We start from the raw sequence: 10,583 nt of genomic DNA, 5'->3' as shown, positions 1-10,583 counted from the left end.
TCTTTGACTCCCTATCTCTCTCTCTCTCGCTCTCTTTCTCTCTCTCCTTCCCTCTGTCTCCACCTTCCCACTTCCTCTCTCTCTCACTCTCTCTCTCTCTCTCTCTCTCTCTCTCTCTCTCTCTCTCTCTCTCTGTTTCCCTCTCTGTCTCTCTCTGTTTCTGTCTCTCTCTCATCTCTTTGACTCCCTATCTCTCTCTCTCTTTGTCTCTCTCTCCCCTTCCCTCTGTCTCTCCCTCGTACTATCTTTCTGCCTCTCTCTCTCCATCCTGTCTGTAAGAAACATTAGGAACTAAAGAGGTTTAAATGCATTTAAAGAAACATTGAAATAGGGTCAGAGCTAATCAGGGTCTGAGGCTGGACCATGTCTGCTTTACTAAAGCTATACGTAAAGTTCAGGATCATCACTAGGGAACAGGATTTTAACCCTCATGTAAAGCGTTTTCATCAAGCTGTCCCCTTTTTTTATGGCAGATGGTCCAGCAAACCAGTGCAATTCTCATTTCTGCAAAAGGCTTCAAATACCGGATCCAATCTTGCCATGTCACATTAGATAGATTAGAAATTTCTTATTGTCTGATTTTTACAGGTATTTGCTTTAGGTACAAGAAGATGCAGCGTGACATGGTGAGAGACATGGGTCAAACATCAAAAAACAAAGCTAGAAGGACAGTTTCAGGACTCTTACCCCCCCAAATACTCAATATTACACAATTACACATCCCCTTAATGTCTGAGGTCCCTGAGTGTTGTACATAATGTTACTTTACATCCCCTTAATGTCAGAGGTCCCTGAGTGTTGTACATAATGGTATTACACATCCCCTTAATGTCAGAGGTCCCTGAGTGTTGTACATAATGGTATTACACATCCCCTTAATGTCAGAGGTCCCTGAGTGTTGTACATAATGGTATTACACATCCCCTTAATGTCAGAGGTCCCTGAGTGTTGTACATAATGGTATTACACATCCCCTTAATGTCAGAGGTCCCTGAGTGTTGTACATAATGGTATTACACATCCCCTTAATGTCAGAGGTCCCTGAGTGTTGTACATAATGGTATTACACATCCCCTTAATGTCTGAGGTCCCTGAGTGTTGTACATAATGTTACTTTACATCCCCTTAATGTCAGAGGTCCCTGAGTGTTGTACATAATGGTATTACACATCCCCTTAATGTCAGAGGTCCCTGAGTGTTGTACATAATGGTATTACACATCCCCTTAATGTCAGAGGTCCCTGAGTGTTGTACATAATGGTATTACACATCCCCTTAATGTCAGAGGTCCCTGAGTGTTGTACATAATGGTATTACACATCCCCTTAATGTCAGAGGTCCCTGAGTGTTGTACATAATGGTATTACACATCCCCTTAATGTCAGAGGTCCCTGAGTGTTGTACATAATGTTACTTTACATCCCCTTAATGTCTGAGGTCCCTGAGTGTTGTACATAATGTTACTTTACATCCCCTTAATGTCAGAGGTCCCTGAGTGTTGTACATAATGGTATTACACATCCCCTTAATGTCAGAGGTCCCTGAGTGTTGTACATAATGGTATTACATCCCCATCTGAGGTCCCTGAGTGTTGTACATAATGTTACTTTACATCCCCTTAATGTCAGAGGTCCCTGAGTGTTGTACATAATGGTATTACACATCCCCTTAATGTCAGAGGTCCCTGAGTGTTGTCATAATTGTTACATCCCCTTAATGTCAGAGGTCCCTGAGTGTTGTACATAATGGTATTACACATCCCCTTAATGTCAGAGGTCCCTTGTTGTACATAATGGTACATCCCCTTAATGTCAGAGGTCCCTGTGTTGTACATAATGGTATTACAAGAGGTCCCTGAGTGTTGTACATAATGGTATTACACATCCCCTTAATGTCAGAGGTCCCTGAGTGTTGTACATAATGGTATTACACATCCCCTTAATGTCAGAGGTCCCTGAGTGTTGTACATAATGGTATTACACATCCCCTTAATGTCAGAGGTCCCTGAGTGTTGTACATAATGGTATTACTCACTCATTGTAATATCCATGATTGCATCATTATTTTACACAGTTAGTTACATTTCACTATTGCACATTTCCAGAATGAGTGAGTCCATCCCCATGCCCTTAATGTCGTCCTTCATTTTGTTCATTAGGGTCAGTGCATGTGGCACAAATGGGTTTTTGTACATTATTGAGCAATGATACAAGGAAGAAGTGAAAGAATGAATCATTGAAAACATTCACATTTGCCCTCCACTGGTTACACCAACCACACCCTGTGTAAAAGCACAGAGAGGAAGTAGGAAATGGTGACTTCCTGCTACTAAATCTCTCAGTCTGGGCCATGTCAGAAGACTTGCATGGATGGTCCTTGTGCCTGATTCACACAACAGGACCTAACTGTACTGGGTTATTCTGGTGTTTTCTTTTCCCGTTGTCCTCTCCAGCATGGTGCCAGTCTGGTGGATGCGTAAGCAGGCCTGCCCAGTTCGGCTCGGCTTGGCACGGTTTGGCTTGATTTGGCCCGGGAGTGTAAATCAGGCATTGTTGAACTCAACATGCAGAATAAGTATTGAATTAGTACAGATACAAATATTGGACACAAATATGGGAGACGAGTCACGTTAAATACTTTCCCCCTGGTAATTACAATTGCTAAGACACTTGTAATGAAAATGGGTTCCACTTGACCATCTTAACCTCATGAGCACAACATAATTATTTTTTGTTAAACTGTAAGTCATGTCTCATTGCTTTCACACACAATGCCCGACTAGCATCACCACAGTGGATGGTTCCGACCTTGAATATGTGGACACCTATAAGTACCTAGGTGTCTGGCTAGACTGCAAACTCTCCTTCCAGACCCATATCAAACATCTCCAAACATCTCCAATCGAAAATCAAATCAAGAGTCGGCTTTATATTCTGCAACAAAGCCTCCTTCACTCACTCTGCCAAACTTACTCTAGTAAAACTGACTATCCTACTGATCCTCGACTTCGGCGATGTCATCTACAAAATTGCTTCCAACACTCTTCTCAACAAACTGGATGCAGTTTATCACAGTGCCATCCTTTTGTCACTAAAGCACCTTATACTACCCACCACTGCGACTTGTATGCTCTAGTCGGCTGGCCCTCGCTACATATTCATCGCCAGACCCACTGGCTCCAGGTCATCTACAAGTCCATGCTAGGTAAAGCTCCGCCTTATCTCAGTTCACTGGTCACGATGGCAACACCCATCCGTAGCACGCGCTCCAGCAGGTGTATCTCACTGATCATCCCTAAAGCCAACACCTCATTCGGCCGCCTTTCGTTCCAGTAATCTGCTGCCTGTGACTGGAACGAATTGCAAAAATCGCTGAAGTTGGAGACTTATCTCCCTCACCAACTTCAAACATCAGCTATCTGAGCAGCTAACCGATCGCTGCAGCTGTACATGATCTACTGCTAAATAGCCCACCCATTTTCACCTACCTCATCCCCACAGTTTTTATTTATTTACTTTTCTGCTCTTTTGCACACCAATATCTCTACCTGTACATGACCATTTATCAATCCAGTGTTAATCTGCAATATTGTAATTATTCGCCTACCTCCTCATGCCTTTTGCACACATTGTATATAGACTCCCCTTTTTTTATACTGTGTTATTGACTTGTTAATTGTTTACTCCATGTGTAACTCTGTGTTGTCTGTTCACACTGCTATGCTTTATCTTGGCCAGTTCGCAGTTGCAAATGAGAACTTGTTCTCAACTAGCCTACCTGGTTAAATAAAGGTGAAATAAAAAAATAAAATAAAAAATAAAATAAAATGCTTAGCACATTTGTGAAAAACAGCAAACACAACTCTTAACAAAAGAAGCAAAACTCAGTTGAGTTTTGACAAACAAAATGAAAACATCTGGTCACAGCTGATACAACTTCCACGGATGTGGACCTCTTCTGCACGTGTGCAACACTTCTTTGCACAATTGTTCAATCAGCAATCATTCCTTATTCATGCTTAAAAGAGGTCTCCTCTGAGTTGCTGTTTGCAAGAATGGACCAAGTAAGAGGCCAAGTGCAAGAACAGAGGAGAAGTAGAGGGGCCCATAGAGGAGGATAGTTCAGCTCTCAGTTCAAATGGAATATTTTGGATGTTGTTTCTGGATATTGATATTGACAATCTTTCTGCATTGGTCATCTTTGGTAAAATGATTTTAGGACAAAAGAATCCAGCACATGCTGTGATAATATGTTTACTTGCCTTTTGTGGTAATTCTATAATCATAGTATCAACAAATGGGCCAGATATATAAAGGAGAGTTAACCATGTTAGAGTATGTTGATAGTATTTATTGGTGCGTTGTGTAACAACTGATTTAAATCACTTTTCATTTGGTAAGTTGTATGTTTTGATGGAGGTAGTTGATTTTGTGTCATGTATTTAACGTTTCGAGAGTCAATGCAAATGAAATGTCTGTAATAGCACCCCGTAAAAATATGACTTTCTAATGTCAATAACATCACATGTCAGGGTTATTAACATCATCTGGGATGTCCACGTGCTTGTTATCAGTTATCCCTTATCACTTATCCCTTGTTATCACTTATCACTTATCACTTATCCATTGTTTTTCTTCTGGTCACCTTCACTGTATTCACTTGTTGTTGAACATGCATCTTGTCAGCCTATTACTGTAAAACGGGTTCATTATACTACGTATTTTAAAGCATGCATTTTTCAAGGTTATTTCCTTGGGAGTTGGATATATATCGAGAGAGAGAGAGAAGAGAGAGACAGAGAGACAGAGAGACAGAGAGAGAGAGACAGAGAGAGAGACAGAGAGAGAGAGAGAGAGAGAGAGAGACAGAGAAAGAGAAAGAGAGAGAGAGAGAGAGAGAGAGAGAGAGAGAGAGAGAGAGAGAGAGAGAGAGAGAGAGAGAGAGAGAGAGAGAGAGAGAGAGAGAGAGAGAGAGAGAGAGAGAGAGAGAGAGAGAGAGAGAGAGAGAGAGAGAGAGAGAGAGAGAGAGAGAGAGAGAGAGAGAGAGAGAGAGAGAGAGAGAGAGAGAGAGAGAGAGAGAGAGAGAGAGAGAGAGAGAGAGAGACAGAGAGAGAGAGAGAGAGAGAGAGAGAGAGAGAGAGAGAGAGAGAGAGAGAGACAGAGAGAGAGAGAGAGAGAGAGAGAGAGAGAGAGAGAGAGAGAGAGAGAGAGAGAGAGAGAGAGAGACAGAGAGAGAGAGAGAGAGAGAGAGAGAGAGACAGAGAGAGAGAGAGAGAGAGAGAGAGAGAGAGAGAGACAGAGAGAGAGAGAGAGAGAGAGAGAGAGAGAGAGAGAGAGAGAGAGAGAGAGAGAGAGAGAGAGAGAGAGAGAGAGAGAGAGAGAGAAGAGAGAGAGAGAGAGAGAGAGAGAGAGAGAGAGAGAGAGACAGCGAGACAGAGAGAGAGACAGAGAGACAGAGAGACAGAGAGAGAGAGAGAGAGAGAGAGAGAGGACTGAGACCTGATCAAAACAAACCACAAGAGGAGGAGACTTATTGCCACTATATTATTGATGTTTTCATGTGCCAACTTTAAGTTAATCATTGCTATTCAGGTATTAGTTTCTTGGTGAACATGTATATTGTTCATGACACTATTTCGAAGCAGGCACTTGTCAAGTTATTTCATTATGGCAGTTGTTAGGACGGGCAGGGTATATAGAGAGGACGGAGACCTGAGCAAAATAAACCACAAGAAGAGAAACACAGTCGAGACAAACAACCAAGACAACAAGAATCCAGCATTATCATCATTTTTCTTCCAGTCTAAGAATGAAGACAGCAGCGCTTCTGCTAGCCTTAGTCTTCTGTCACCTGTCAGTGGCTCAGCTTAAGGACTCTGACGAGATCAGAGTGAATGACATCACTCAGCAGCTAGGCTACCAGGGAAGAGAGAGCAGAGCCAAAGAGATTCCTGCAGAGGAACAGGCAGTAGAGGCAGAAGCCACGGTGGACAGCCAACAAACCTGCCAGTCCAGCATCTACTGTGTGCTGAGAAAGATGCGAGCTGCAACGGCAGAGCAGAAAGCAGAGCTGACAGCAGTGGGAGCTAAACTGAGAGCCAGTGAGAGTCAGGTGGAGGAACTGAACAGAGCCCTTCAAGGTAATAGATTGAGATCCACACAGATGATATTTCTGACTGATTATTCAAACTCAGATGACTGTAAACTAGCAGCACATTTGCTGATTATGATAGCAGTTTTTCTTATATAAATCGACGGAAGCTTTTCAACTAACGTGAGATAATTCTGTAACAACTAACTAAGCGATGAGGAGTTGATGTATAGATCCCACCAGAACATGGACTTTAACCCAGTGTTGTCATGGATATATTGCAGGTAGACAGGTGGCTTTTGCAGCTTCCATCAGCAATGTGGGCCACATTGGCCCCTTCAACACTGGAATCACTCTGACCTACAAGAATGTCTACACAAACATTGGAAGTGCTTTTACAACCCATCAACAGGTAGGCCTATGGTCTCACTCTCACACGCTCTTCACTTCATCAATAGTTCCTATTTTAATAAGAAGTCTTAATAGTTCCTTATCATTCCTCACAGTAGAAGAAGACGGTTATCATTATGCACTCAACTGACTGAAGCAGTACAGACCAAAGTGTTTTCAGTTACATGTATAAGATAGGTTGTTTGAATTGTCAGCAGCCTACCAACCTGCATCCCACTGCTGGCTTCCCTCTGAAGCTGATCAGGGCTGGTCATGGACCAGTAGGAGATGCTCTCTCCTCTGGTACCCCAAAAAAGATACCAAGTCAGTGATTCGGGACATTGCCCTGTGTAGGGTGCCGTCTTTCGGATTAGACGTTAAACGGGTGTCCTGACTCTCCGTGGTGACTAAAGAGCCCATGGTTCTTATCATAAGAGTTGGGGTGTTAACCCCAGTGTCCTGGTTAAATTCCCAATCTGGCTCTCAAACCATTACGGCCACCTAATCATCCCCAGCTTCCAATTGGCTCATTCATCCCCAGTATCTATACCCCAGGTTGTTGCTGTAAATGAGAATGTGTTCTCAGTCAACTTACCTGGTAAAATAAGAGCATAACCTTTTTTATTGACCTGTCTCCTTCCTATAGGAATCTTCACAGCACCGGTCAGGGGAGTCTACTACTTCAGCTTCTCAGGTCACAACAGCTCTTCCAGACCCACGGGGCTTCGACTGATGAACAACGGAGAACAGATGATTACTGTGTACAACCACGTCTCTGGAAACCGATATGAGACCGCAACCAATGGCATCTCGCTGCAGCTGAATGTAGGAGTGCATGTTTACATGCAACTTTGGGCCAATACATGGATCTTTGACAATAGCAATAACCACAGCACATTCATTGGTCATTTGCTCTTCCGTCTGTGAGGAGAAGGAAGCTCATTGGTTGATTTCCAGTCATGTAATTGTTCTCAGTAAGGTAGTTCTAAAACCAATGTTTAGGGCATATTTGTTAATCAATGTGGTTGTCACGCCTTGGTGTTAGTATTTTGTGTTTTAGTTAATTAGTTGGTCAGGCCAGGGTGTGACATTGGTTTATTGTTTGTTGCAATTCTTAGTGGGGTTTTTTAGTTATTGGGATTGTAGCTGATTAGGGGTGTGTGTTTCATAGGTTTGACTGCCTGAGGCGGTTCTCAATCAGAGTCAGGTGATTCTCGTTGTCTCTGATTGGGAACCGTATTTAGGTAGCCTGGGTTTCACTTTGTATTTCGTGGGTGATTGTTCCTGTCTCTGTGTTAGTTTTCACCGGACAGGCTGTATAGGTTTTTCATGTTCCGTTTGTTGTTTTTGTTATTTTATGTATCGTCATTTGTTATATTAAAAAAAACATGAGTAACCAACACGCTGCATTTCGGTCCGACTCTCTTTCGACAAACGAAGAACGCCGTTACAGTGGTGATCATATATGAACACTATTAACGTTGTGAATATTTAGAGTGCTAATACAGGTGTACATATTAAGCTCATTCTTGTGTAATATATTTTATATGAAACTTGCTGATTTAATCCTTTTGTCTCTTAATAAAAAACCTTAACTGTATATATTTATCCAGAGTGGTGCTGAAATTAGTCAGCTACACTTTTTATTACACAATGCAAACTGTAAAACACTTTGGGCTACAATGTGTTGTACGAGAAATGCTATGCAAATCAAGTTTATTACTGTTATGATCACGTGTCAGTCTTATTGCTTTCACATACCCCTGGTTTGTCATTCCACGTAGTAATCAATGTTATTCAGGTATTAGCTTCTTGAGCCACGTTTATACCTGGTGCTAACATGCATTCTTTGTCCTGATCCTCTCCACATTCTGATTTTGCCCACATTTTTAGACAGGTGTAGACGATTAAAAAGACTCTGATCTGGTTTTGATTAGATCTTATAAGTGTAAACGGACAAGATCGGGACAAGTTCAGGATGAAGGATGCATGTTAGCGGAAGGTATAAACGGGGCTTTGGTGAACGTGTATCTTGTTTATGACACTTATAAAGAAGGCACTTGTCAAGGTTATTTCCTTATGACAGCTGATTGGACAAAACAAACCACACCCGAGATAAATAGAGACCAATGTACAAAATAATACAGGTTATCTTATCAAGTCTGTCTCTTCAGAGGTTGATATCCGACACAGTAAACATGACTACAATAGGCTATACACAGGAGGCTGGAGGCACCTTAATTAGGGAGAACGGGCGTATGGTAATGACTGGAGCAGAGTCTGTGGAATGGTATCAAACGCATGGTTTTCAGGTGTCTGATGCCATTCCATATGCTCCGTCCCAGCAGCCTCCTGTGATCCAACAGAACATGTAGTAAATAGATCTCGTCACTGTGTAACAGGATGATCCAAACACAACCCCCCCCCCCTTCCACTCTACCACATAATATCCTACATTGGAGATCTCAAGTATTCATTTGTTAATTCCTCTGAAAGGTCATGGGGAGACAGGGCTGTGCTGAGTGAGCAGGCCCCCCCATATGTTCACTCTCAAGCCCCTGTGAGGGCCGGCGTGGATGGAACACACTGGTAGAGGGTCGTCATGGCAGTAACTTATGTCTCAAAGAATCGGCACCGTGCATTCTAAATGTAGATTTGTCTCGTTGGCTTTAATAATAGTGGAGTTTTCTGCATTAACAAATGTATTCATGACTATTCTATTCTCTTGGTCTTGTTGTGAGTGCACATTCATTGTGGTTATTCTACAAGATACAGAATATTTTTCATACCGAGAACACTGAGAAGAATGTGTCTCGTGTCCATTAAGGCTGTATGGTAGAAGTCAGGTTAGTGTAGTGGTGACAACATGGGCGCTGAATCTCAATACTGTCCTCCTGCCCTCACCCCACAACCCTGACAGAGGGTACTGAGGGGGAAAGGGAGGGGTCCCTGAGGCTAGGGAGGGGGGGTCTGTCTGTCTGCGTGCGTGTGTGTGTGTGTGGGAATACAGAGAGAGCATTATGCATAGTGAGTGAATGTAACCTTACATGCGCTTCAGTGGGTGTGCATGAATGTGTTTGTGTGTGTTCTTGAGTGTGTTTTCCAGAGATGGATCATATCTTAAGTGAATGTGTGTGTCCGTGTGTCTGTCTGTCTGTCTGTGCGTGCGTGCGAGAGTGTGTGTGTGTATGTGTAAGAGGAGCTGAAGGAGGACAGGCTCATTGTACTGTCTGGAATATGTGGAGTGAGTCAAACATGGTTTTACACGTTTGATGTGTTTGACTCTGTTCCATGAATTCCATTCCAGACATTACAATGAGCCCTTCCACCTATAGCTCCTCCCCCCAGCCTCCTCCTGCATGAACGTATGTGTTGTTTATGTTGGGGGTAATAATCTCTCTGTGTCCATATGGTTTAGATGCTTAATAACTCTGGGGTATCTGGGAAGCAACAGGGGGGTACTTGGGGATGGGGGGACAAGCTGAGGGAGGGGTTGGGGGTTGTATTAGGGATGGGGGGCTGAGGGAGGGGTTGGGGGTTGTATTAGGGATGAGGGGCTGAGGGAGGGGTTGGGGGTTGTATTTGGGATGGGGGAGAGGCTGAGGGAGGGGTTCGGGGGTTGTATTTGGGATGGGGGGTGGGGGAGGGTTCAGGGGTTGTATTTGGGATGGGGGGGGGCTGAGGGAGGGGTTCGGGGTTGTATTTGGGATGGGGGGGGGGAGGGTTCGGGGGTATTTGGGATGGGGGTGGGGGGAGGGTTCAGGGGTTGTATTTGGGTTGGGGGGGCTGAGGAGGGGTTCGGGGTTGTATTTGGGATGGGGGGTGGGGGGAGGGTTCAGGGGTGTGTTTGGGATGGGGGGGGGGCTGGGGGGGGTTCGGGGGTTGTATTTGGGATGGGGGGGGGGCTGAGGGAGGGGTTCGGGGGTTGTATTTGGGATGGGGGAGAGGCTGAGGGAGGGGTTCGGGGGTTGTATTTGGGATGGGGGCTGAGGGAGGGTTCGGGGTTCACTTAACTACTACATTAATAGAGCCAATGACAGCATGGATGTCCTCGGTGGGAGAATATCAGGATCTTTCTGCTAATCTCTCTCTCACTCACAGGC

General features: G+C 43.9%; 1 pseudogene; it reads left to right on the top strand.

The window, feature by feature from the left end:
* Positions 1–5,386: 5,386 nt before the first annotated feature.
* LOC135509968 (complement C1q tumor necrosis factor-related protein 3-like) lies at positions 5,387–7,880 on the top strand (annotated as a pseudogene).
* The last annotated feature ends 2,703 nt before the right edge of the window (positions 7,881–10,583 follow it).

The sequence above is a fragment of the Oncorhynchus masou genome, chromosome 3, assembly GCF_036934945.1.
Source record: "Oncorhynchus masou masou isolate Uvic2021 chromosome 3, UVic_Omas_1.1, whole genome shotgun sequence".
NCBI classification, from domain to species: Eukaryota; Metazoa; Chordata; class Actinopteri; order Salmoniformes; family Salmonidae; genus Oncorhynchus; species Oncorhynchus masou.
Note: the sequence above shows the minus strand (reverse complement) of the source record. Positions and strands in the feature narration are given on the sequence as shown.